Here is a 27,422-nt window from a genome sequence, read left to right on the forward strand (position 1 = left end):
ACACACATTTGTTACCGTGTAAGGTTAGGGGTGCAGATGGTGCACTGTGGGCTAGCAGGAATACATGCCAACATATCCTGAGTGTGTGCATAGAATCAGTCTGGCACAATCCTGACATTTATGGCGCTCAACAAACGCACGGTTTTACAGATGAGGTACAAACCATACAACAGCACAATTAGGTCATTTTTATACATTGGTGTACCTGTAGCACATTTTCTTGAGACCATCAGTCTTCAGTGGCAAGGTCCACCCTGAGAGGACTTGAATATCTAATGATTGCCCTTTCTGATCATATGGCTTCTTAGCATATGTATGTAAAAAGTGTTCTTTAAAATTCACAATTTGACTTAATGTTTTTGAAATTGTTCTGGGTGGAGAACAATGCCTCTGAACCAAGCATGTTTTGTGCCCCACCACTTTCAAAGATCACCAGCTGCAACTGCCTACATTGCCAAACTGTACTAACTATATGTTTAAATCTGTTTACTGACCACAATGACAGCAAATGAAAAATGCAAACAATATTCGCAAGTGTAGGGTCACAATATCTCACCCCTACATACTTGAAAACCTAAAAAAGTATATTTATTTTCTACTATAACTTTACTCACTAGTCACCAAAGAAAATTCACAAAACACAGATCTTGGGTCAAAGAGGGATAGAGAGGAAAGTTGAGCCACAACAAGAGAAAGTAAGACAGTAATAGAGTAAAAATAAATGAATCAGCATGGATGAGCAACCTCCAGTCACTTCCTATCCAATAAGAAAGCCCCATTCCACACCCCACTCAGGGCTCCAACATCTTGGCGCAGACTCTGCTGTCATCTGGGTTTGTTAAATGTTAAGCAGAAATGATCCCAGTCCCACGTTCAGACAATCCAGGACCCTTCTGTCTCAACTTATGAGAATATATACCTATTACTCAGATGTTCCACCCTTAACTTCAGTGGGTATTGTACTGAGGAAAGTTCCCCTTAGCCATTATCTCGTTTAATATGCCCCCCAAAGCATTTTCCTGTCCAGTGTGCCAAAGCTTCATATAGAAACTGGTTGTTCTGAGCATCACAATCTTTATTTTAATTTCTGCATTCAGGACCTGGTTTCTGTTCCACCTTATCATCATCCTTCCACCCATCACTTGAGCTTGCAATGGGTTCCCCTGGTATGCAAGCCCTCCAAATAAAAGGTCGACTGGAGTGCAAGATGGCCATATTGTCTTGGAGCTCATGACTGAGCACCCAGTCATCTGCCTAGCCTGCCTTCCTTAGGCACCACAAAGCAAACCAATCCACTGATATGGCAGAGTGAAGTGCCCTGGGTAAGATCATTAGCAGTCCCCCCTACCTTCCTGTACCTGCACAGAATGTGGTACTTGCATGCCTAGTCCTATACGAAAGTTATCACCCGAGGGCGTTACGGTAGAACCTACCAATAGGGCAATTCCTCAGAGTACGGAGGAACTGCTCCAACACAGAAACATATAATGAACAAGCGGAACAACTTGAAGTGAAACTCCGGGGAAACGACATTATCCAAAAAAGAAGATCAAAAAAGCAAGGAAAAGGGCCAGAAATAATAACCGCGAAGCCCTTTTGAAACCCACCACAAGAGGAAAAACTGAATGTGTGGTATGTGTGACCACATATACCCCAGTATCAAATAAAGTCCAGAACATCATAGGAAAGAAAGGTCATATCCTTAACAGCTCACAGAAGCAATGGGAACCACTGCTTTTTGCGTTCAAAAGGAGCAGGAACCTACGTGATGATTTAGTCCATTCTAAAACACAGACCCAGGAAGTGGTAGAACAAACAACACTTTGGAACTATCAGAGATCCACGGGACATTTCCCATGCAGAAGTTGCGTGGCCTGCACACTCACATCCACTACTAAAGAAGTAGATATAGGCACAAACAACCCATGGGAAGCTGAAGGACTTTAGCAACTGCAACACCGAGAATGTGGTGTATTTATTAAAATGCCCTTGCAATCTCATGTATGTGGAAATGACCACGAGTAAAGTAAAGACCCGAATCAATGAGCACCGGAGCACAATCCATTGCAAAAAATCAAACACAAAACTGACAAAACACTTCTTGGAACAAAACTATAAAGACTCTGACCTAAAATGGGTGGTTTTGGAAGTTATGAAAAAACAAAAAGTCAGATATCACCAGAAACTTACATATCAGGGAACAACGATGGGTGTACCGCCTACACACATGGGAAAATGGTCTAAATGACAGAATTCCATGGGTGCAGATGGGATGAAATGTATCCACTAGATATCCCCACTTTACATACTGTTAAACCAATACTGGGTGTAATTTGTTCTCATAACATCAGTGTTTTTGTCAACATCAAGGAACATTGATAAACCATTATTGTGTGTAAATTGTATTCCAAATATCAGTGGTTTTTAGAAAACATTAAGGAACATTTAAAATCTTCCATTGCGCTTTAATTTAATCTCTCAGCTTAACTGTGATGATTATTGTGACATACATTACACCGATACCAACAATCACGAAATACCACACACCGTGAACGGGTGTTTTAGAATAACATTGAATTTCCCCAAAAGTAATATCTTAGTAATATCTCATTAAGCGTAGATCCAACATAGGCGAGCAATGCCAGCTTTTCCGTCTGGGCTTCAAACCATTTAATTTTAAGTATAAGCTGGTACTACGTAGTATGTAGCCGTCAAACAGGTGACTGCAGCTAAGGCCAGTATGTTACTCTTCTTTGTTACCACCAGGGTCAGGGGACCAAGCAATGCCGAAATCCTTGTGCGGGACTACATACTTTCCACCTCTGAGCCCCGCCCCAGTCACGCCCTAGGCCAGGTATTGGCCTGACCTACAGATGATCCCTCCATGGGACTCTGGATGCGGGCAGACACGGAGGACAACATCCGTTTCCATAGCGAACCAGGCACAACATTAACATGGCACATTTTGGGACACCGGATACGATAAGGATGGAAGCAACGACATCTGTTTCCTCATGCCTATCGAGCCAGCCGATCTGGCACATAAATAGCATGGTGCACATTGTGACATTGGATGCAGCAAGGGTGTAAGCAATTACAATAGCACAAACTGAAATAGACTCTGCAAATACAAAGGCTATACCATGTCAACCTATCTGGTTTTTGTCTCTCTCTCTTTTTACACCCCAAGAGTGTGACTATAGGGGCCTTCCCTCCACTCCTTCCATGGAGCACATAGGCTAAGAAATTTGGTAAGGTATGAGAGATGTTTTCTCTCATACATTAGTTTGTGTGTGCACAGATGACTGACACATGTCACGCACTTTATCCACACTCGATAATTGCTGTGGTTACGAATGAGTTTATTACAATGACCATAGAAATCTCTTAAGGTTCTTCTATGCTGTATTTCATTTTTCAACAGGCTGACGTGGAGCCCCCTCAATGGGTGGAGTGGCAAAAGGTCACCCCACATAGTGGTTTCCTTATCACGAGATTGGTAAAGCCGGAGCCCACTTTAAAATAGGTCCTGATGAATGCCACATACCCTTTTGGGACACTGGGCAGAAACATGTTGACCCTATACACCACGGTGAGGGGATAATAAATTCCCTGTGTCACCGCACCACTGTTTTAATACCATACAGTTGCCCACCTTACTAAAATTAATTAGACAACTGTACTGGTTTTTAAATCACATTCACTATTCACGGGCTCCCACTTAGTTTAGAAGGGCATCCCTGTCGTCAGGTGTATGCCTGCCCTCTATCAAACCAAGTTTTCAGAGGGCAACGACGGCCGATGATGAAGCGTGACACCAGGTGGTGTGTGAGGTCAGTCCTTCACTTTTTGTGAGATGTCAACACTCACAGTATGACTTTGATTTCTTGAGCACTACTGGTCATTCTTATCTGGAAGCAGCCCCATGTGTGTAACATTGTATGTTGGAGGCTGGCTTGCTCCTCGGGCCCTGTGCCTCTAGTTCCCTCCTCCGGCTATCCACCGAGGCTAGAGTGGTTTACTTGCATGCCTGTATCAGTGATCAGTATGGTAAACCTATCAATGGGCCATTTGCCGTGTGAGCACTGGAGCGTTGATGTGGCTGGAGATGAGTGTATGGAGTATAACACAGCTGTGAAACCAGCTTCAATTGGACCGTGAATGTGTTTGTTGGTACCAGGGAGAACACCTGGGCAGCAAAAGAAGCTTGAGGAGAATGTGGCTTAACATCCAGAGAGTATCACCATCATCGGGCCCACCGTGCATTTCCTCTACTCACGCTTCAACCTTTCTTATTATGTCCCCCATGCTAAATACGGACCTTCTGAGTGCATGGCCCACTTACTAAAGTTATCTTGTGGTCCTCCTTCCATCTTCAAGGTGTAGGAGAGTAGGATCTGCACTTATGTTGCCCCCACTTTTTTTCTGATGTATACACTGGTTTCTCGCTATAGTCTGGCTGGGTCCCTGCTAATCAGGGCCCCAGTCTCACTGATCTCTCTAAACAACTTTGTGTGCATATTAGATGCACTAGTGATTGGATACTGCAGCCTGTGTGAAGTAGTGTTAGCACTCCTCACTGAGGTATAGGTTCCTATATCTTACCATACACACACATATAAACCTATCAGTCACCCCTATGGTAGGCCCTATCAATCCCAAGGGCAGGGTGCTTGGTTTACTATGTGAGGGGGTGCTCCTGCCTGAGCAGGACCCCTCTGCAGCTGGCAGAGTCTATTCTCTGCTGCTGTTTGTGGATGCGGTTAAACCATATACTCTTAAGTGCATTATAACCTCGCGGTAAATGCTAACTTTGGAATGACTGCATCAAAACATGTCGGTTTGGTGTCAAACAACTTGGAATCCTACCCCCACACCAGTAACTGGTGTGGGAATAGGATCCCACCCTTCTAGAGGGGACGACATGTACCCACTGTACTACACGGTAGAAATCATCTAGAGCCCTGGCATCACAAAATGGATGCCACCAGCACAGACACCGGGCTGCCCTCCTGCTGCTGACCGAAACTCGCAGTGGAGGGAGCCCAACAAAGGGCTTCCTATCACAGGGAGGTGTCACCACCTCCCAGACAGGATTTAGGTATTGGAGCTGGGTGGGTGCACTCTTAGAGTGCTTTGAAGCCCTGCACTGGGGGAGCAGTAGGCTCCTCTGTGCATATGCCAGCTCAAACCGGTTCAGGGGCTACCAGCCCCTGCTCTGGCACTAAACTGGACAAAGGGAAGTGGGTGTAACCACCCACTACCCTGACCCTCCTAGAGGAGTGGTCATAGAGCTAGTCCCTCCCATCTTTTCACTATAAGATATCACACATTGCCAATGCAATTTAGATTACACCTGGACGACGCTCTACATAGAAGAATCCTGGCCCTTCGACGTTCCACTATCTCTGGAAGACTGAAGAATCTCCCTTGGAGTCAAGGAGTGACTCCCCTGCTTGGCAGGCACCAAAACTCTTCAACAACGGTTGTAAACTTTACCGCTCCCGCCGGAGCCCGAAGTCCCTGCGTCCCCTGAAGCAGATTTCCTGACCTCTCGATGGCCATTTTGAGACCCCAGCGAAGCTGTGGCATCTGGACCCACGAGTGATGAGGAACAGCAATACCAGGGAACCGTGCACTGATTTCGAGTGCAAGCCCTAATCTACGTCCAACGAAGCTGTGCTTTGGACCATTTGTTGTCCAAGTCCCGAACAGGTCTAGTACTGAAAATCAGCGGCCTACCCCATCCCGAGTGACCGTGGGCTGTTGGTAAACTTTTCCTGCAAAGGCGTCTTCGCGGTTGCTTGCCCGTTGGCTAGTAGCTCACCTGAAGACTTCCAAATCAACTTCAAGGGCTCGTCTGGTTGCTCTGGGCTTGTCGTCACTTACCTTCGCTGGGTAAGTCCATCAGACCTTGCTGGTCTGCACCATTGCCAATCTTCACTCTACACGAGACTTGCAGTTGCCAAGGCTTGTTGGCTCCAATCTGGGTGCCGACACCGTCATCAGCTGCAGACGTTGTGGGAACCTCCGAAGCCAGCTGCTGGTCATCTTCGATCACTCCTGGTCCTCGTGAGCGAAGAGACAAAACACCATCATTGACCTGAAGAGACGCGACAGCTGTGGTCATCCATCTTGCTGGCCACCGGTCACTGGAAAGTGACTTTGAACTCTGTCCCCTCAATTTCTAGGTCTTCTGCAACTCCAATCCATCGTCGGATTCCAGCGGACACCTCTCCAGTCGTCAAAAGCAGCAAGTCTTCAAGGATCTCCATTGAAAACAGCATCGCGACCCGACGCCAAAGGACACCTATGCACCTGGCTTCCCTGGGTGAGGTAACTTGTGCACTCCAGTGCCCAAGTGTGTGTTGGCCCTCGAAATACTTACCCTGTAAGTTGCTTGCTTGTTGACTTTTGCGAAGTGCCCTAGAACTGTAAAATACAAACCGCGACATTTGCCATTGAAACATATTGAAAACCCGCGTGTGTGTTTAGACACTGCACGCGTCTCCTGTGGACTGATTACTTACCTGCTAACACTGCAGAAGTGAAGCCCCAGCGATTCCCAAGGCCCTAGGCCTCTTCATTTTGCAAGTCGAGTTTGTTACACCATTTTTTTAGTATATGGTCTGGTACGCCCCTAGGGCTACAGCCATATTTGTGCTTAATTTATTGAGAACTGTTGATCTTTTGAATGTTTACCTGGCTCTAATCTCATAAAGAGATTAGTAGAGTATATTTAGAAATAAATACATATATATTTGATATATATACCTGTGTGGTGTCTTTTCATTTGGTAATTCAAGAGATTATAAGGTAAAACAAGCTGCTTTACATTCCTCAGAGACTTACCCTGAAGGCTGCTCTCCACAGCTACCACTAGGATAGCTTTCTTTAAAAGGTTGTCTTTAAACCTATCTACCAAGAGTCGAATTGGACTGGTGCAAGGTGGCCACTATAACTAGTGACCAGCATATGCCAGGCCAACTTCTCACACAAGGCATGTAGTTCTGAAGTGAGGAATAGTTAATCTATACTTACCTAGTTGTACTACTTTCCCAATATTAAGGTACTGGATGTTCTGGTTGCAAAATTATTCTCGCACAATATTTTTGCTTGTAATTCTTACATGCAATTAACATTATAATGGGCATAGTGATCAATATTGATCTTATCCAGGGGTGTAACACAGACCACAGCAGCCATCTTCACAATCTACAGGGGGGCCATTTTGTGTTAGGCCACTAATCTTATCTACTACAATCCTCTCTATGGATGCCTCAGAGAATACCAGTTAAACATTCTGTAGAAGCCACAAATCCCAGTTGGAAGCCCATTTAACACCATACAAAAAATAGAGCTGGGGGTGTCAACACTTCAACTGCAGTACTGGTTCTGTGGAAGGTGGCAGACACAATTTTAAAACTCTCATGTCTCATGTACAGCTGTATATCAGGCACACACCTTATTACCTTACCTTACCTTACCTTATCAGCAAAATCACACCTAACTTCCCACCTACTCATCTGCTCCAGCAAACTTTCCTTTACAAAGCCCCATGTGAACGTATGTGGCAGAAATATGTGCATTGCGATGCAACCTAACAGACTCTGAAACAGCAGTTCCTCCAGCTCTGGTCCTTCTCAGCCTTCTTATTTAGAAAAGTCTTAAAAAGCCTTCTTCTTCATTTGTCTAGAGGTTCATGATGCCATAAGCAATTCCGATGTAACATACAGGAAGGAGCAAGCATGATTTAACAAGTGGGCATGATGTCACTGCGAGCCTAAGGTACAGGGTAAAATCTGTAGATCTTCCTCTGACAATTTCACTAGACTTTGGTTAAATTTGCTTTTACATCAATTGTGAATGTGGAAATCAGTTAGAAAGTATTGTCCTAGTTTTGCCTGTCTTTCAATGCTGTTGTTATCACTTTGATGCCTTACAAAGTGATTGGTTTCTCTACAAGTTAATAACAATAAAATAAAATGAAATAGAACTTGTGAAACTTCTTCCAAATGAAAATGTCACATAATGTGACAGTAGGGTCATTCAACTCTGTAGATACTTATGTATTACATAGAAGGGGGTTTCAGTCTTTCCTATTCTTTTAAACGTTGCCAGCCATCAATGAAAGACATGCTAATTACTCATTACTGTGCTTCTAGGATGCACCAGTGTTGATCTGATTGAACGAACATCCCTGCAGTTTGTACAGTCATTCTTGATTCCTTGGGGGACTTTTATCTTTAGGAGATGCAACTAAGTCTGAACAGCAGTAGCACAGACTGGAGCACTGAAAAAACAGATTTCTCTTCTCAGAATCTGAGGAGTCACTGCTTGAAACGACACAGAAGCCAGCAGCCCATGAGTCATTGTTTGAGTGATCCTGTCCAACAGATAAATGCAATAGTCACAAATCTATGTGTTGCTTTTTGACACCGCTGTTTGTCCTGCTACTGATATTGGCAGGGTGTACTAGAACATAAACTATAATCGAAAAGATCTAATTTTCCGAAGGATATTGCCCTTTATTGTATCAACCTCTGTATGGTATTTTTTTATGCCCTGGTATCTAAAAGTAAGGCGTTCCCAGAGTATCTCTTACCCGCTAAGGCGATGTGTCAGTTCAGGTTCGATTGCCGCAAGGGGAGCGCACAAGTTTTGCTATAGTTCATCTTAAGGCCAGAGAATGTCTTGAACTCTGACAGGAGATCTGCTATGGGCGTCAATTCCATGGTGGTATCCTTTACATATAAGAACATATCATCTGCATATACAGAGATAATATGGGTTGTTTCTCCTGTCAGAGTACCCCAGTCCACCTCAAATGTTCTCAGAGTACTCGCCAATGTGTATTTGGCCAGGAAGAAAAGTATTGGAGAGAAAACATAGCCTGCCTTGTTCCTCTAGATATCCCATAAGATGCTGACATATGGCGGCCAGTTTTAACTCTGGCTGGGGGTTCCATATAATGGAGTTAGATCCATGCTATCATTTGCTTGCATATGTGATAAGAGGATCAGATCTTATGCATGTACTCCAATTTGATAGAATCAAAGACCTGTTAAAGATCTATGACCACGCAGACTGAATTGGGCCACCTATCCCACGTGGCTTTCTGTATACTGTAAAACCTCTGAAGGTTTCTGAATAATCCAACATAACAATGCTGTGTCATCCGGTACTCTGTTTTCTTTATACTACTGAAATTAATCTGGTCATGCATTGCTTTTGAGTACTTCAGTGACAAGACTGGGACATTTGGCTTGATCAGCTCTATGGCCCCCAAATCAAATGACATTGAGTAAGCTAACAGTCACATTAACGTACAAGTGACGAGCAATTTGACTGAATTGCAGAAAGTTGCCTCCTGTCAGTGTAGCTCCTGGACGACATGATAGACAACCTAGAGTAAGAAAGCATAAAACAAAGGCTGCAGGAGGCTTCAAACTAAGTTGAGTCTTTTACTATATGTCCCTGTTCAGCATAATGTTGTGTTATGTCAAGTACATTAGTGTAACACATTTAAATCATTTGTATGGTCCTAAAGCGCTTTTGGAATCTAACCACCTCTTACTGCTCTGGAATTCTTGTTGATTAGAAGCACAGAGGTCTGTTTCTGTTGTAGTTTGTTGTGTTCTGTATTGTTTGAAGTGAGTGATATTGGTAGTGAAGGCTAATACATTGTTTATTGATGGATTATATTGGATAGAGGTTGACAAGAGCCTCTTAATGGGTGCATGTTCCGAAGCATATTACTGTGCGTTTCACTCTGCTGGATTGAATAATTGTCCTTGCTCGCCTTCAGGAAGATGTACGTTTTTGAGGCCTCTTTGCTCAATTATGTGGTTTGGATGCCATTCTATTTGTATGTGGGTGTAGTAAGTTTGATATTACTCATTAAGGATGCTTATGAACTGGGAGCATGGCTTGATGCCCAAGAAAGATCCGAGTGACTCTCCTCAGAACGATGTGAGGAGGATGCAGTGCTGTGTCAGCATTTCTTCATAACTGTTTACATTTTTGTGGCAAACTCAAATTAATATCAGGCATCTTCTTTTCCTATTTGCTCCTTCGTGGAGAGGTGTGGACCATGTTTACCAGTGACAGTGCAGTTTCTTTCACTGCAGCACCAGCCATTTTGTGGCAACAAGCCGATGAGGAGACAGGAATGAACCTCTTCAGGTTTGTGCTTTTCTAATCCCCTGTTTTGCTGTGGTACATATTCTTTAAAGGCACACGCTGGACCACCAATTTTAACATATTACAAATTGACTAAATGCTCTATTATATTGCCTTAATCCTTAAATTGGTGCATAATAGAGTTTGAAACCTCATTTATTTTCATGCTGCTACCCTTTGCAATATCTGCTGCTTAACGAAGGAAAATAACTGAAAAGAGAGTGTCCCACAACCAGTTATTGCACCTTTGCTGTCTTCACCATAATTCCTTCTTTCATGCTCACGACCCTGTACATCTCCCCAGAATGAATCTTGCCTGTGGCTCACTCCTCCAAGTACTATCAGGCATCTTCTTTTCCTGTTTGTGGCTTCGAGGAGAGGCACACACCAAGTTTACCAATGGCAATGTGGCTCCCTTCCTACCAGAGCCTGCAATTGTATGGTGACGAGCCACTGTGGGGACACAAATAATTCTCTTCAGGCTTGCACTTTGCTAATCTCCTGTTTACTGTGATACGTATCCCTTAAAGGCCCACACTGGACCACCAGTTTTACCATATTACAAATTGACTAAATACTGTATTATAATGCCTTAACCCTTAAATAAGCGTATGATAGTGTATGAAATCTTGTTTTTTCTCATGCTGCTACCTTTTGCAATATCTACAATTTAACAAAGGAAAATAACAACAAAGAGATCGTCAAATGACCAGTTATTGCATCTCTAAGATTCTTTTTTCATGCTCATGAACCTGTACATTTCCACAGAAGAAACCACACCGGCACTCTTTTCCCATTTTTAATAGACTCTTTCGATTTGGCATTAACAGTGATTTTCATTGCTCTTTGGTTTGATTTCTCTATGGGAAGATGGAAAAAATGAAATTGCCACTGATGTGCTCCTCACACAAATTTGTGAAGACTCCTCTATTTTGTCCCAGTTTTCCAAGATGGAAGATTCTATGGCTCCTCTACATACAGGTAACTCCTCCTTCTCAAACCCTGCTGTGGCTTCTCTAGCACTGATGGCTGGGAAAGCATCCACCAAGCATCTTAAAAAGGATCCACCTTCCCTCACAAAATCTCTTCCTACTGTATCCATGGATCTTTTATTGGAGGAGATTCCCGCTTTGCTCTCATACATGGCAGAAACCAAAGTCAAATTACACCACCTCAGTGACAGATGGTCTCAAATGGAAGAAACACTTTCCACAGCTGGGCAGCACATCACAGATTTTGGTACTACTAACCTTAAAGTGAATACCCTTCAGGCACAAGTTTCCTCTCTTCAGAAACAAGTTGAAGACCTTGAAAACAGGAATAGGAGAAACAACTGACATATTTACGGTCTGCCTGAAGGCACTGAAGGTTACGAGCCTATCACTTTTTTAAAATCCTTTCTTCCTAAATTACTGAGCATGCCAGAAGAAACTTCACTTAATATCCAATGTGATCACAGATTAGGTCATCAACCTGCTGTTGCTTTGCCTTCTAGATGGCCAAAAGGAGTTATCCTTTACTTCCTGGAGTATACCCTCTACTTAAAATTCTTTCAGTGGCTAAATTGATGAAACACATTTCATCATCAGGCAAAGTTCTGTATTTTTCCCAACACTATGCCAAAAGTACTGCAGAGACTTTCTCAGTATCAGACCAGCACTTTGCACTCTTGGTGGTCTATTTGGCTTGTTTCATCCTTGCTTATTTAAAGTAACTTATAAAAATAAGACAACCACCTACGAAGATCCTGCCAGATTGCAGAACTCTATTGAGCTTTGCAAGATAGAGACTATGGATACATCTGGTTCATTTAAATCCAAATTATTTCAACTTCAAGTACTATCATTGAAAGTCTTAGTTATTCCAATATGAGTTTTTCTTGTTAACCATGTTGATACTCAGTTATAATATTTTCTGTGCTTTAGAATCATTATTATAGGCATTAGTCTACTATATTTTCTCTTCCACTGGTATTGTCCTCTGTGTGCCTGTCTTCATTCCCTGCCTCATATGCTGCAATCCTTCTTGCCCCCCTCCCCCTGGAGTTCAGACGTGCCATCTGTTCCATGTGGTCTCATCCCCCCATTTTGGGGGGGATTTTTTAGGTATGTTTTATTCTCTCTTCATTGTCTTTTTTGTGTTCTTTTTCCTCTCCACTCCACGACTTCAATACTCCATTAAACCCTTGTCTTTCCCCTTCTGGCTGTCCCTTTTTAACTTATTACATGTTACTCCCTATATTTTACTTCTGCTGTTTTTTAATGATTTCATGTTGTTACATAGTTAGTGTCTAGGGGGCCGATTCACAGAACTAATCTGAGACAAACTCCTAAACTTCCTACTTTTGGTATTCACAGAAGGCATTTAGTAGTAGAAAAGTTAGGATTTTTTCTTAAGTTTGACTTAAGTTTGACTTAAGACAGACTTAAGACAGACTTAGGACAGATTTAAGACAAACTTAAGACAAACTTAGGACAGACTTAAGACAGACTGAAGACAGACTTAAAACAAACTGATGACAAAATCCTAACTTTACTACTACTAAATGCCTTGTGTGAATACCAAAAGTAGTAAGTTTAGTATTTTGTCTCAGATTACTTCTGTGAATCAGGCCCTAGCTTCTTATATGATATACCTGGCCTGACCTTTTCCTTTTTATTGTTCTTCTGTCTCTAAAAATTGCCTTGTGGAAAGCCTGAGGTTTAAATTTTCATATTAAGCGACACTGTGCTTTGACGCATTTATAAAATATCAGGGACAAAAATGCACTCATTCAGGAATTGCATCTCACAGAAAGTGAGTCTTTGAAATTGAAAAGAGATTGGGTGGGTGAAGTTTTCTTTTCTCTGGGAAATGGTAAGAGAAATGGAGTTATAACTCTATCTAATAAATCACTTCATGTTTAGTTGGTACCCCAAGCAGCTGATGAAAATTATCGATGGGTATGTACCAAGTTAATGATTGATAAAGTTCCAATTTCTCTCTTCAGTGTTCATTGTCTCACTACTACTGATTGTCAATTTTGGTCTCACCTTGCCCAACAGCTCATGCACTATACTGATAACAATTTTATTTTTGCTGGTAATAGCATTCAAATTGTTGACCAATTAGTGATCGAAACTCTACAGCTACATACAAGCCAAGTAAATCACAAAGCGTTTTTGTCCAAGACCTAAAACAGAGATATCCAATAGATGCCTGTAGGCTCTGTAGCCCCACTTTGAGATAGTACACATATTTACTCCCCGTTCACCACACCCAATCAAGAATAGACTACATTTTTATCTTGCATAATATATCCCAAATCCTATACTCAGATATAGGCTCCATCTTAATATCCAGTCTTGCCACTGTCTTCATACAACTAGATATTCTTCATAAGTCCAATCTACAAAAATGCTGACATTTCAACAACTCACTTCTTTTAGGTACTGACTTCACTTCATCTTTTTTTCTTTTTTCATGAATACTTCCATTTTAACCACACGGACAACTTCCCTTTTTACACCATCTGGGAAGCCTTCAAGTCCTTGGATCGTAAAGTGAGAAATCTCATACTCATACTGCAGAAATCTTAGCAAAAAAAGAAACCTAGAACATTTTTGCTACACATCCAAATCAAAAGTGTTTTTGTAACTCATTAACACCAAACTTTAATTCAATAAATTATCTACAGACAATGATTCATCCTATTTATTAAAATCTAGTGCAAAATTTTATGGCGACCAAAACAAATCTGGGAAATTGTTAGCAAATTATCTTAAAGTCAAAAATAACAAACTTAAAATTCAATCCATCATAGATGCAGAACAGATACCTAAACATAAAGATCTAGAAATTTTAAATGAATTTGTTCATTTTTATGTCATTATACATGACGGAAGATTCTCCCTCTGACTCTGACATCATTCAGTATTTTTCCCCTATCCAAAAGCATTTTGGCACTCAACTCGACCATACGATATTAGAATCTGATATGACACAAACAGAACTGCTCACTGCATTGGATATACTCAAAAAAAGATAAAGTCCCAGGTCCAGATGGTTTCACGGTTGAATTTCTTACACACTTTTCCAATTCACTTCTTCCTAAATTACATGCTCTCTTAACTTCTTTCTCACACTCACACAAATCTGCTAGCTCCTTTTTAAGATGCTCTTATTTGCCTTATTCCAGAGAGGGGAAAGATCCTCATTAATGTAAAAATTATAGGCCTATCTCACTTGTTAATGATTTTAATATTTTCTCAAAAGCTTGAGCCCTGCCATTAGAATCCTTTATCCCGGCACTCCTCTGTAAAGAACAATCGGACTTTGTTAAGGAAAGAAATATTTCTGAACATACTCTTCTATTTTTTGATATTCTATCAAAATACTCTCACTTATCTGAACCTTTAGCAGTAATCGCCCTAGACCATGAGAAAGAGTTTGACTTAGTCTATTGGCCTTTTCACTTTCATACCCTCAAATGGTGTGGATTTGGGCCAAAAGTTATTTTTCTGATTTCCCTTCTTTACACAACCCTACAAGCAGCCATGTTTGCAAATGGCTTCACATCTTGACACTTTACTTTGGGTAGAGGTGTTCATCAGGGATGTCCTCTTTCACCCTTTCTTTATAATTTGGCATTAGAACCTTTTTATTCGAAAATACGGCAGAACCAAGATATCCATGGATTTACCTACAACAATCAACAGATTAAACTAGCAGTGTATTCCTATGATATTTTGTTACTTCTCTCACAGCCTCAATCCTCAATCTCGACTTTTTTAATACGCAGTTACCTCATACGCGTAGGTATCCAGATATAAGTTGAACAATGATGAATGACTAAATTTAATTTTAAACATGACATTGTAGCATTCAACTTTATGTGGAGCCCTCAAGATATTAAGTACCTTGGCTTATGGTTCACTCAATTTCTTAAAACCTCTATATCATTGAACATAGAAAAGTGTATCCATAAGTTAACTGCACTAACTGGTAGATGGCACTCTTTATACCTCTCTAGGTAGGGTCACGTTAAAACTATTAGGATGATTCTAGTACATGTTATTTTATGTACTATATCATACCATTACCCATACTGCTAAAATCTTTACAGAAATGTGTTCCATACTTCACTCATTTCTTTGGAGCAATTAAAAACCTTATGTGTCTGTGTTAAAATTCTGAGGGTGGTGTAAACTTCCCTGATTTTTCAAATTCCATAAGTCTTTTTTACAGCGATAATCTTCTTATTAGATTTCATACTCTTCAACTTATTGTCCACTATGGATTAATATTGAAAGAGATTTTCTTTCACCTTTCTGTTTTCAAGAATATTTGTTATTCACTTGCAAACCACAAACCCTTTCCAGTCCTATTGTTAAATACTCATACAAGTTTTTAGAATCTATACTATCCTATGCTCCTACTGATATTCACACTTTTCTCAGCTCTACTATTTGGCATAATAGGTTCATACTATTTATTAATAAGCCTATCTACTGGAAATACTGCAGGAAAAACTCTTATATATTGTTTACACAAGCTCGCAATCTCTTTGGCCTCCCCTCTCTTTTCAACATAAATTTTGACTTTTACAAAATGCCCTTTCCACTGCTTATGCTCAATTTCAATCTTGCCCTCTTTCTGCTTCAACCATTGATTGCCGCCTGCGCGTTCTTCTAACCACAACTCACAAAGGGCCATATGTAGGTAAATTACATTTACCGATTCTTAAATACCGAATTTTACCGATTCGGTATTTATGAATCGGTAAATGTAATGTAGGTAAAAAAATACTGATTCGGTAAGTGTCGGTATTTTAGAATCGGTATTTCCCGATTCGGTAATGGTAACTTGTTTCCCATTGATTCCTATGGGCCAGGAGGCCCATAGGAATCAATGGGAAGCCAGTTACCATTACCGAATCGGTAAATACCGATTCGGTAATGGGGGAGGCATCATCATGGGTGGCAGGGTGGCACATTGACACCCTGTTGCACCCCTGATTCGTCCATGTGTGCACATGTGGCGCACATACATGCCCTAGGGGCATGTATGTCTGCCACATTGCACACTTCACAGTGCACAAAAATGCATTTTTACACCTATTCGTCATTTACCACCAACTTTTAGTTGGTGGTAAATAACTAATCCTCACACCCACGACACAGTCCCCCTACATCTCATTTCTGTATTCGGTATTTACCGAATCGGTAAAATTACCGATTCGGTAATTTTACCGAATCGGTAAATTACCGAATACAGAAATGATCCCCCTACATAGCAAAAGCCTAAATACCGGTCGGTAACGGTATATTTACCGAAAATCGGCCGTTACCGACCGGTATTGGGCTACCTACATATGGCCCAAAGTGTCTACTGATTACTCCTATCTACGCTCTTTTATTACTGATAGAGACTAAACGAGCACAAAGATATCTTGGGAACACGATTTGGGAGTCGAGTGGCGTGCCATCTTTTTGCAAAAAATTTGGACCAAAATGAGAAAATCCACTACAGCGGCAAATACCCTGCAAACACTGTTCTTTATATACAACAGACTCATCCTATCTCCTGTGATCTTGACCAAACTTTACCCAGATCTTCCTGACACATGCTGGACATGTTCCTCAGACAGGATGATTTAAAACCTTTACTCTTCACATACCCAGTTGTTCATGAATTCTGGACACAGGTTTGGACTCAGATTAACATCCACTTTTCACTCTACAGAATCTTACTTGATTACCAAAATTTTCTTAGGAAGTTTATCCGATGATTGGGCCATAAATTCAGTGGATTTACAATTATTTGATTTGCTACTAGCAGTTGCATTTTAACAAATAACAAAAAATTGGAGATATCTCATCAAATTATCTTTCCAAGTATCGGTGGTATGCAGTTTGTCATAACCATAGACCAGATACTGCCTATAAGGCGTTTCATTTTGTGGTCCTGTTACAAATTTTTCAGATGACCATGCAAAGCGGGCTGTTGCATGCACACCTGATCAATAAGAAGTTCTTCAACCTCCTTGACTTCCCTTTTTGTTGATAATAACAATGCTTTGTTTTACTTAGTATTGCTTTTCTACACTGTACTGAAAAATGTTATGGAACCACCAGACTGTTTATATTCTAAACCTTGAGTACCTTCCCCTCCCTTCCTGAATAATGTATTATGTTTAATAGTTTTAATTGTATGCTTACATTGAACTGCAATGCATTATCCACTTATGTTTTAACTTATCTTTAATAAGCTTTCAAACAGAAAAAGGGATGCTTATGAACTAAATGTGTCATAGTAAAATAAATGGATGTACCATTGATGCAGCAAATGCTTAGTCCAGTTGATGTTCTGAACAAAAGTCCATGATCGTGCCATGATTGGATCCACTCCAATGTGTATGGATCATTTAGTTGGGTGATGCATGAGTATACGGTAGCTTGATCTGCATGTGCCACTGAGGTGACAAATGCGTAGTCAATCAGATACATTGGAGATACGTTGCGAGGGTGATGGTGCCAAGAATTGTGTCTAATATGTACAGCTGCAAGGTGAGCTATGATTAGAGGTTGATCTGGATGTGCCACTGAAATGGCAAATATTTTGCAAAGGGTGTGACTCGAAGCCCTGTTGTGCACACAGTGGTGCCTAATGTGTATTATTCAACATATTGCCATTTGAATTGAGAGGAAGCAGGACTGTTAGTTCCTGGACTTTAGACACTGCTGTCCAGCATTGTGCTTGTCACAGCCGCAAAAGGCTCCATAATAAATAAGATGGTTGCGTGATGTGAGGAATTAAAAATGTCTTGACAACTTGTGTGGAAGAAGATGGTGCTGTGTGTTGATATTGAACACTATGGAAGGCCTTTCTGCCTCCAGGTGCACATGGAGCAGTCTGTTAGTTATCACCTGCCTATGTCAATTATGTTCAGTAATTGCACAGGTAGATTTTTTTAAAGAATGGCTCGCCTACTTTTGAGACATTTCTGAATTGCGATAAAGCACCCCAGGCCTGGACGTTTCGGAGGATGATTGCACTTCTCAGAGGTGGATGGCGGAAGCCGAAGGAGGGCCTTCAGCCCTACACCTCATAACTCCAGCCAAGGTGCGCAATAACTCCCCCAATCAATACGCCATCCGCGGGGACCTCATTCTCAGACATGCCTTCCTCCAGGACAAAACCAATCAATACCTTGCTCTGAAGAGGAGAGGGGAAAAGCAATGCAAAGAAGAAGCGTCAGATGAGGCGAGAAGATGAGTGTGCGCGGCGCCTGCGACAACCAAGGTGCAGGAGTCAAAATATGGGATCGCAGAGATGACTTCTGAGCCACAGGCGATGTAATAACCCACAACTACCCCGAATAACATCCCTTATTGTGTCTGATCTTAGCATCTTTCACAGCAGTAATATTCTAATCTTCTCATTAAGTTTCGCTTTATTACCAGACTGTCTATATTTATTTAATTAACTCACTCCTTTAAGGAATTATGTGCGAGCAGAAGCAGCATCGGCAGCAGCCGTCACATTTTACACACACAATTGGACATCTGGGCTTTGTTATTGGCACGCTTGTCCCAATCATATCAGACAATAATCGTGTTTAACCCTCCGGCCGATTATCAGGCGCATTCATTTTCTCGGTCTCTTGATTAGGCCCAACAGCAATCCGGCAGCACTCTAGATGCCCGTAGGCTGATGACGCAGCTACTTTCCGTACAAATATTACCCTGAGAGCGCGCGCGCACGGACAGGGCTCTCTGTATCTGGTAATTGGTCACATCTAAGCGTAATGACCCAGCCCAAGCAACGTATTTGTTGCGCAAATTAACTATGCCTCTGAAAATTACCTTCCAATACCCATGATTGGAAACAGGCACACTTAAACTCGGTTTGATGCTTGCAATTTGCTGTCATGTGGCCGAGGGCTTTCTTTGTGGCGGCTTGCAATTTTATTCAACAAACACATATTTCATTCATAATTTCAACTATTCGAGCCATTTAGGGGGAAAACATATTTTTCGTGTTTAGCACACACAGCGGACAATTACTAGACTTTGGAATATTTAATATAGCTGTAAGTTTTCGATTATGAAGAAATAGATTGAAAATATACATTTCACAGGCAAGGAAATCTGGAGTGCAGGTTTTTTGTGGCGAATGCAGATTTCATGACTCGTCATGATTTTGGAAATTTCCACACAGCTGTTATATCTCTGCCTGGACATTCAGCAGGGCAAAAGAGTGACAAAGGAAAAAGTGAGGGATGGATGTAGGGCGGTTGACCCAGCCATTACAATGATTCGAGGTGCTAACTGAGGTGCTGGTTTAGTTTAATGGCTACTAAGGGTAGATGCAGACCGTAAGTTGTATAGGTAGTTATACAGCGCTCACAACCCCTGACGAGGCATTGAAGCACATGTGTCGTAGCTGTGTCGTGCAAGCATTGAAAACCTGCATAGTGAGGCATTGCACTGAAGTCTCCCAGTTGGAGTCCAATAGTTTCTTCCTGGAGGCTCTCTTCTATCTTTTGTGTGCTCTTGGAAGTAAAAGCTAAAGTATACAAAAAGTGATGGATGGAAGGCTTCAATGAATCTCAGCCACTGGTAATTATTCAGGCCGCATCCCATTCCATTGTTGACTTGCCCACCATGTCCCCTCAGTTTGGACCCAGCTATATGCAAATCAGTCTGGAACACAAGCAACCCAGGACCGGTTTCGCCCTACTTAGGGCTCATCAGCCAGGTATTGCTTGGTTCCAGTGACACAGTGGGCATGGGCATGCCTGAGTCCAAACTGAGGTGGCTTGGTGGGCGAAAATTGATGGGCTGGGATGCAGCCAGAGCAATTGCATTCCATCCATCACCTTGTTTTTGCCTTCAAATTAAAACCAGCAGGCGTATGAGGCAACATGAGACAATGGCACCCACACACAGAAAAGTGAGGGAGGACAGATCTCGACATCAAGAGCCTCAATGGAGGGCTCGGAGAAATATTGCGAAGTAAAGAGATTCTACATATTTCAGAGTATGTATGTGGTATTCCTATAGTGCAAACCTTGCCAAAAGGCAGCAGAGCAATGTAAACATAAAGTCAGCAAATGGTAAAACCTAAAGTCAACAAGTGGTCAAAGAGGTACCTTGTTTGTTGACTGTTAACACATTGTGATTTAGTGTTGTTAAAAGAAGTGCATCGTCAACTCTTTCCTGAATTAAAATTGGAGCAGCATTCGGGAGGTCCTGATGTATAATGGAAAATTATTCCAGATCCTCAGTGCAAAGAGAAAAAAGGTCTGCTGTCTTGTTTTTTCTTTTATATACTTCTTTGGCCTGATTTAGAGTTTGGAGGGCTAGTTATTCCGTCATAAATATGGCGGATATCTAGCCAGCTTATTACAAATGTATTATGTCCAGTGGCACTTGTAATAAGGTGGACGAGATATATGTCACATTAGTGACAGAGTACCCATCTGCAAAACTCTAAATCAGCCCCTTTAGTTTGCAGTCAATCGTGTCCCGGCAACTGGAGTGCCAAGAACTAAAAGACATTTGGAGCTTGTCCCCAAGATAAGAGGTGGTGATGGTCATGATGGCTTTTAAATGATGCAGCTGGCTTTGAAGATGGTGCAAGGAGAATCAATGGAGTTCCATTGGAATGAATAGGATGTATTGCAGCAAGGGGTGGCAGCATGGAGTCTGGGAGGCCTTGGAGCAGGGCGTTACCAGCATCCAGATGTGAGCATACGAGCAGACACTGTTTAAAGGGTTGAATGACTGAAGCAGAGGAGACTTTATATTACCTTCTAAAAATTCTAGAATGTTGAAAGTAAAGCAACACATTGAATGGAGACGACCGTGGTAAATGTTATGTGCAGTACACTGAGAATTCTTGCTATGGATTTTCACTGACTTTCTAAACACCTTTTAGATTTTCTCCACGGAATTTATTATCTCATCCCCTGTAGTAATTTCAAAGCATTTCAACACATATTTTTCAGTGTATTTGAACTGCCTCCAGGAATGGACCTTACATCAGTTAGAGGTGACCAATGTTGATGGTAGCTAAGAAAGCGCAGAGTATTGAACTAATCTGCAGTATAACGGGTCGCTTTGTTAACTCTTTTGTGGAACTTTGACAGCAGATATTTAAAACGAGGCATGATTGTTTCGGCCTCTTGTTCTTTTAAAGTGACGTTGAAAAGTGATCTCTGTGTAATACCCCAGAAGATGGACAGCTCATTCAGAAGTGAATTGATTATCTGTGGGGTAACACGGGGTTTTCTCCACAAGTTAATTCCCATGCTTTACATGCAATTCAGGCGCAATGGAGGCCTTTCAGAGACACTGACGTGTACGAAAATCTCCCAGTTAACCTACAGGCTGCTCCTCGTCAGATGTCAATCCAAGTTAACTGAAGCAGTGTGAGGGACCAACCCTCTAGCGCCCCGTGTTAGCACAACATTGACTGATGTGTAATAAACCACCTTTCTTTGTGTTAGGGTCTAGTCAAAGCCCACCAAAAAACCTGGAGCTGGATCTTTCTCCAGTACTATGCTGCAAGGGATGGTAAGGGACCGGGGCAGTCCATAGAATAAGCCCAACTCATTTCAGTTTTCGCTCATGCATGCTGCATTCAGCACCCCCAGTCTACCGCGATGGAACACTGCACTCAGACATGCGCACTTCCTGAGACCAGATCCCCATTTACCCTCACAATTATGACTGCAAGCAAATGGTTTCTAGACAACCAAAGTTTAAATTAGCAGGTGTTAATAAAACGAAATATCAATAGAACCCCTCTCCCATGGAGTGGCATCATTGATATTTGGTGAGCATGATATATCAGTACCATTCTTTCTGTCCTCTCCTGGTTTGCTCATTATCCCCTTTTCCTGTTTTCAGTCGTGGTCAGCATTAATCACGAGGGGGGCGGGGGTCACGCAGGGATTGTTGTGCGGGGAGGGGGTAAATGTAATAATTAATAAAAAAACTTACCTGCATTTTCTCGGCTCCTGCTCTCCTGCCTCCAGCAGGATTAGGAAGCAGGCAGCCGCCCTCCTCTTCCCTAAGCCAATCACAACGCTGCAATAGCAGCATTGTGATTAGTGGGGCCGCCGCCCAGCTAGGGACTTACAGGGTGCCATTTTCTCCATATAGGCTGCATTGCAGTTTGCATGGAGAAAGGGCCGAGTGCGCACTAAACAGTCATTGTGCCCTCATGAGTGGGCACATCACTCTTCCCCTGCCCAGCCCTGCTCGCTGAGCAGCCCGAGGCAACCAAGCCCATCTGCTTTCTCACAGTGCAAGAAGCAGAAACATAAAATGGTAGTTATTATCATTCTATGTTTCTGCTTCTCGCACTGCAAGAAAGCAGTGGGGCGATGCTCGTCCACCCTAGTGGAGGAGCCACCCCTGGTTGTTTGATGTATTTTGCAGCTTTTTGTTCTGTTTCAGGGTTGAGGGGTCAAAACGGGTGAGGGCACTTCAGTCTATCTGTATAAATAGATATTTAAAATCATGTCTCATCAAAGACCCAAATAAGTTTAAGCATACTCCCTAACTCTGATGGAGCTATACTGACTCCGCATCATCTTCAAGATAAGCAGCATCACATACGACGCCCCCCAAACTCTCACCCCTTTGCCCTGGAGGGAAAAACTAACTACTTCAGATACACAGTGACACAACAAAAACCAGGAAATTGCCGGACTGGAAACAAGTATATTTAAGAAAAAAAAACCAGAAGATACACCTTCCCCATAATCTCGTACAACATCCACATCAGCATCACAGCTGTCACAACCCTCCTGAAATTCAGCAGATTACCATATTCAGCCAGCACAACTAGCTTAACGCTCTACAAATGCTTATAAATACATATATTAAAAAAAAATATTAGTTTCCTTTTGCCTTGCAGTATCAACTGAATGATGTACCTAAAGCCTAGGAGATGAAATATGAAAGTGCAGACAGAATATCCGTGAATCAGACAGCAAACTCTGCTGCAAACAGCTAGCCTAACATCTTTTGATTTCTGTCAAAAATTATTTAGAGATGGGAGCACTGCTATCCAGAACTCCTGTTATTGAACACACCCTCCAGTACTGTGCAGTAATTAGTCTAAATCTACTAGTAAACAAGACCATTTGTGTGATAGAGAATTCCCATTGCTCTAAATGGCACCCCTTGCATTACCAGGCCTCCATTACTGTACAGCTCACATATAACTATAAATAGTTTTTATTACAAAACATCTTACCTATTACTGCACAAAATCCTCAATTACATTACCTAATCACTCATTCTCCATGGGACCCGTATTGCTATACAGGATTCCTGTTATATTACATGTGCCTTATAACACTTTAAGATACCTATTAGTACAGTGGACCATATTTCTAGACAATGCTTGTATTAGCATGCAGGCTCCTATTAGTATGGGGCTCTTTATTTCTATATGTGGCCCCTTTTATTATGCAGGATCCTCAATACTATATGTGACTCCTATTACTACTAGCCAACCAGCAGTATGCGTACTCTTGTTACTAGATGGGGTAACCCATATCACTATAGGGCAGAGGACTTTAAACTGTGGGGTCTACCCCCATGAGGGTCTGTAGCACTGTACAGAGTTTTGTTGTACTTACTAAAGTCTGTAAAAGACCCTCCCTTTCCCCTCAAAGCAAGAAAGCCCTACGGCTGCCCCTCTGGCCCTTGTCCTCCTCAAACCTTCAAACCTTAACACAACCAGTGGCGGCTCTTCCGCTAAGGGTTGAGGAGCATTGCCTCACTGCTTTTAAGCAGTGTAACGTAGGAACAATAAAATGATAATAACGTGATGTTATTAACATTGTATTGTATTGTTTACATCTGCTTTGCGGGCGGGCGGGGCTGCTCTGCTGTCAGAGTAGGGCAGGGGAGGAGTGTTTTGCCCACCCCAAGTGCGCAATTATGCTTTAACCGGCCCTCTCAGGCCGCCAAACCGTCATACGCACTTTGCATGTTCTCCATGCAGGCTGCATTACAGCGTGCTTGGAGAACATGCCCAGTCCCCCAGTTCCCGCGTGAGTGCCAAGCCACGGCACTCAGACCAATTGCAACGTTGCATTGCAGCATTGTGATTCGTCAGGGGAGCCTGGCAGTGCTTCCTGATCAGCCAAGTCTGACAGAGGAGAGACGCAGGAAAGGTAAGTGGTTTTATTTTTACACTTCCCCCACCTCCCCTGCCTCACCACCCCGATCCGTGCCAGCCGCCACTGAACACAACTAATGCACATTAGAAAAAAAACAAATAAACACTTATTACTAATCTTTCAACCATTAACTCTTGTCTTGGGTTCCGGAGTAGTGTGCTACTCTCAGCAAAGTGCTTCAACTCCTCGTCAGAAGTGGTAAATGCAAAATACGTTCAATTTGCAATTACCAATACAATTACATAAAGCTAATTTGCTGGTTGCTAATTTACTAAGGAGGATCCAGAGCCAACATGTTTGCCTGTGGAAAAAAAAGTCATACTGCACAATGACAGCGATACGTTTTTCACTGTCACAGTGTGAGGTTAGCTTATTTCAGGCTTCTTCTTAAAGGGCAGTTGTGCGTGAGCTGAAAACAAGTCTCTCCTGCTCGCTGGAGGCTGCTACCAAGAGCTGGGCCCAGGCACAGGGTTGAAGAGAGGTGAGACTAGGGTTGCCAACTGACCAGAATTTCACTGGTCCTATTGGAATTTTCACTTTTTTGTCCTGGGCTGGTAATGAATGAATACAGGCCATTAATGGAGACAGTATTTTTTATGCATCTTGTGCATGGTCTCCTGCCCTTATTTAACTCAGAATCTTTTGAACTTGGTGGTGGTGGATATTATTTTAAAGAAGAGCCGAGGTCTGACAGGCTCTACTTCAGAGTGTGCATCCCGGCTAATTAATACACATGTTTTTGAAAGCCTATAGCAGTGAAGTTCAAGATCTTTCAAGATGTGGGCTGCTTGTTGGCTCAATGCTCTTATAACTTGCTGTGAGTGGGAACAGCTCATCACAAGTAATAAACTCAAAAAATCTTCTAACCTTTCCCATGTGCTGCAGTGTGTTGTACAAACAAAAAAGATGTCCAAAGGCAGTTTTTTAAAGAGTTTTACTTTTGTGTTATGAGTAAGAAGTCTCCATCTGCAGTTGACTGATAAAATATAATCTACGAAGATATTGTCACACACTAATATCATGACAAAAATATCATTAACAACAATATTGAGTTTACATACATTGTATGTAAACTACAAAATAATTGTAAATATTGTGGACCAGAATATCGTGAATATTCTTGTTCGTTCATAAACTTTATTCGGATGCAAAAAGGATACAGCTATAAAATCACACATTTAAATATAAGCATACCAACCATAAAATCAATACTGTATACACGAAATTGTATAAAACGGGTACACTTAAGCCACATCTAAAAATATTATGTACATATAATCTTATAGTTACATACTACAAATCAGTAATATAGGACGTATCATAATCCAGTAGTTCAAAGAGCAATAAAAAATGGTACCCCATCCATTAGCTATTGCATTCCTTGTGTTAATAGCATTTGTCATAAATATTGCAACATTGTAACACACATGGGGGCCACCTAGTGACACCAAGAAGTTCAATGCAATTTTATGCGTTCGGATATTCTGGGCAATAAACATAGGTTTCAGATAATGGAGCCTCAGATTCTGGAACAGTTTACAAAATAATTGAAAGTGTAGACTGCTTTCTTTACTATAGCCATCACAGGGGCACCGAATTGCATCACAGTGGCAAGACCTCATATGTGGAAAAGCAACTAGATGATGCACAATACCGCATCTCAACCTTGGCAACAAAAAGCTGTGTTGGGTAATATTTACATATGTCAGATAATGGTTAGTCCCCTCTTCCTTATCCAAGGTCTTATAGAGCATCACTAACTATTCTTTCCCTCGTCCAAATTACGTTTTGCAAGCCTAACTTGGAAAACATTTTGTTTGATCCTATTCTTGGTAAGTGATGTAAACGGTGTAGTATCAGACCAAACGGACAGGTTACACGTATTGGTCCTATTTCATCTTTATTCGATCATTTTTAAGTACGACCATAAAAGTACAGAAACAGCAATATAGTTAAAAAGAAACAATTCTCATAAATAAAATATAATAATCATTTCAACTGGATTCTTAAGAAAAAGGGTTTTAGATTCATGCAAGATTTCAATTTATCAATACTAAAAAATTGTAAAGTCAGATATGAAAAAAAATACAATATGAATGATTAAATAAGTAGGTATCCCGAAAAAAATGTATAAGCCCAAAGACTTCTGTCTTTTGCTACAAGCCCAAAGAAATGAGGCTAACGAGAAGCACACTAGGTGGTCTGGTAACGATTTTAAAAAGAATAGTGCAACCCTACATTGGACAAAATGAGGGCTCTTTAAAATCGCTGCAATGTACTTTTTCCTTTCTTTAAGGTAACCACCACAAAAGAACAGAATATCAAGGTCAGTTTGGGCAGTGGAGTTGTCACAAGGGCAGTTAGACAGATCCGAATGGTTAAAAGTTTTCGATGGAAACCCCAGCATTAGTGGGATCAAATTTATCCGAAACCGCAATAGTACAAATTTATGGTGTGGCATTGTGACCTCCTCTAAATAGAGGAGGCCACCTTCCCAAATAGATAAGTGTGGTTGACAATCCAAAATAGACTGTTTCCTGTAATTCTTCTCCCTATAAGCATGCTGCGCTTTCAACATAAAAGTGTCGATCAGTATTTGCTTGGACATTAACCTACAAGTCTGTAAACAATGCATTCAACCCCAACTCCCTCAGTTCTTGCTTGACGTAGTTAATTCATCTGATTTTCTTGTAGTTGTCTAGGCTAAGGCAACCTTTTGTTATACTCTGAATTGAAAACCACAGGAGCAGAAGAGCCAACCTAATTGAATCCGTGATGTGGGGTAAACTCAGCTCTAAATGGTGTACATAATTTGATATTGACTGAGGAAGAGAAACCACAGATTTAAAGAACGTATCTTCAATGATTTGTAGTTGTTCGGAATGTGCCAAACCCCAAACACCCGCTCCATTTATGGCCGCAGATTTCGTTTTAGCCTGGTAAATGTGCTTAACAGTGGCCAAAGGTTTCATGCCCATCCTGGAAATGAATGCTTTTAATGCGCCCAGACTTCTCTCCATTCCCACGGCCCTTGCTTCAATTAATCTAGTCG

Source organism: Triturus cristatus, chromosome 2_1, assembly GCF_964204655.1.
Source record: "Triturus cristatus chromosome 2_1, aTriCri1.1, whole genome shotgun sequence".
NCBI lineage: Eukaryota > Metazoa > Chordata > Amphibia > Caudata > Salamandridae > Triturus > Triturus cristatus.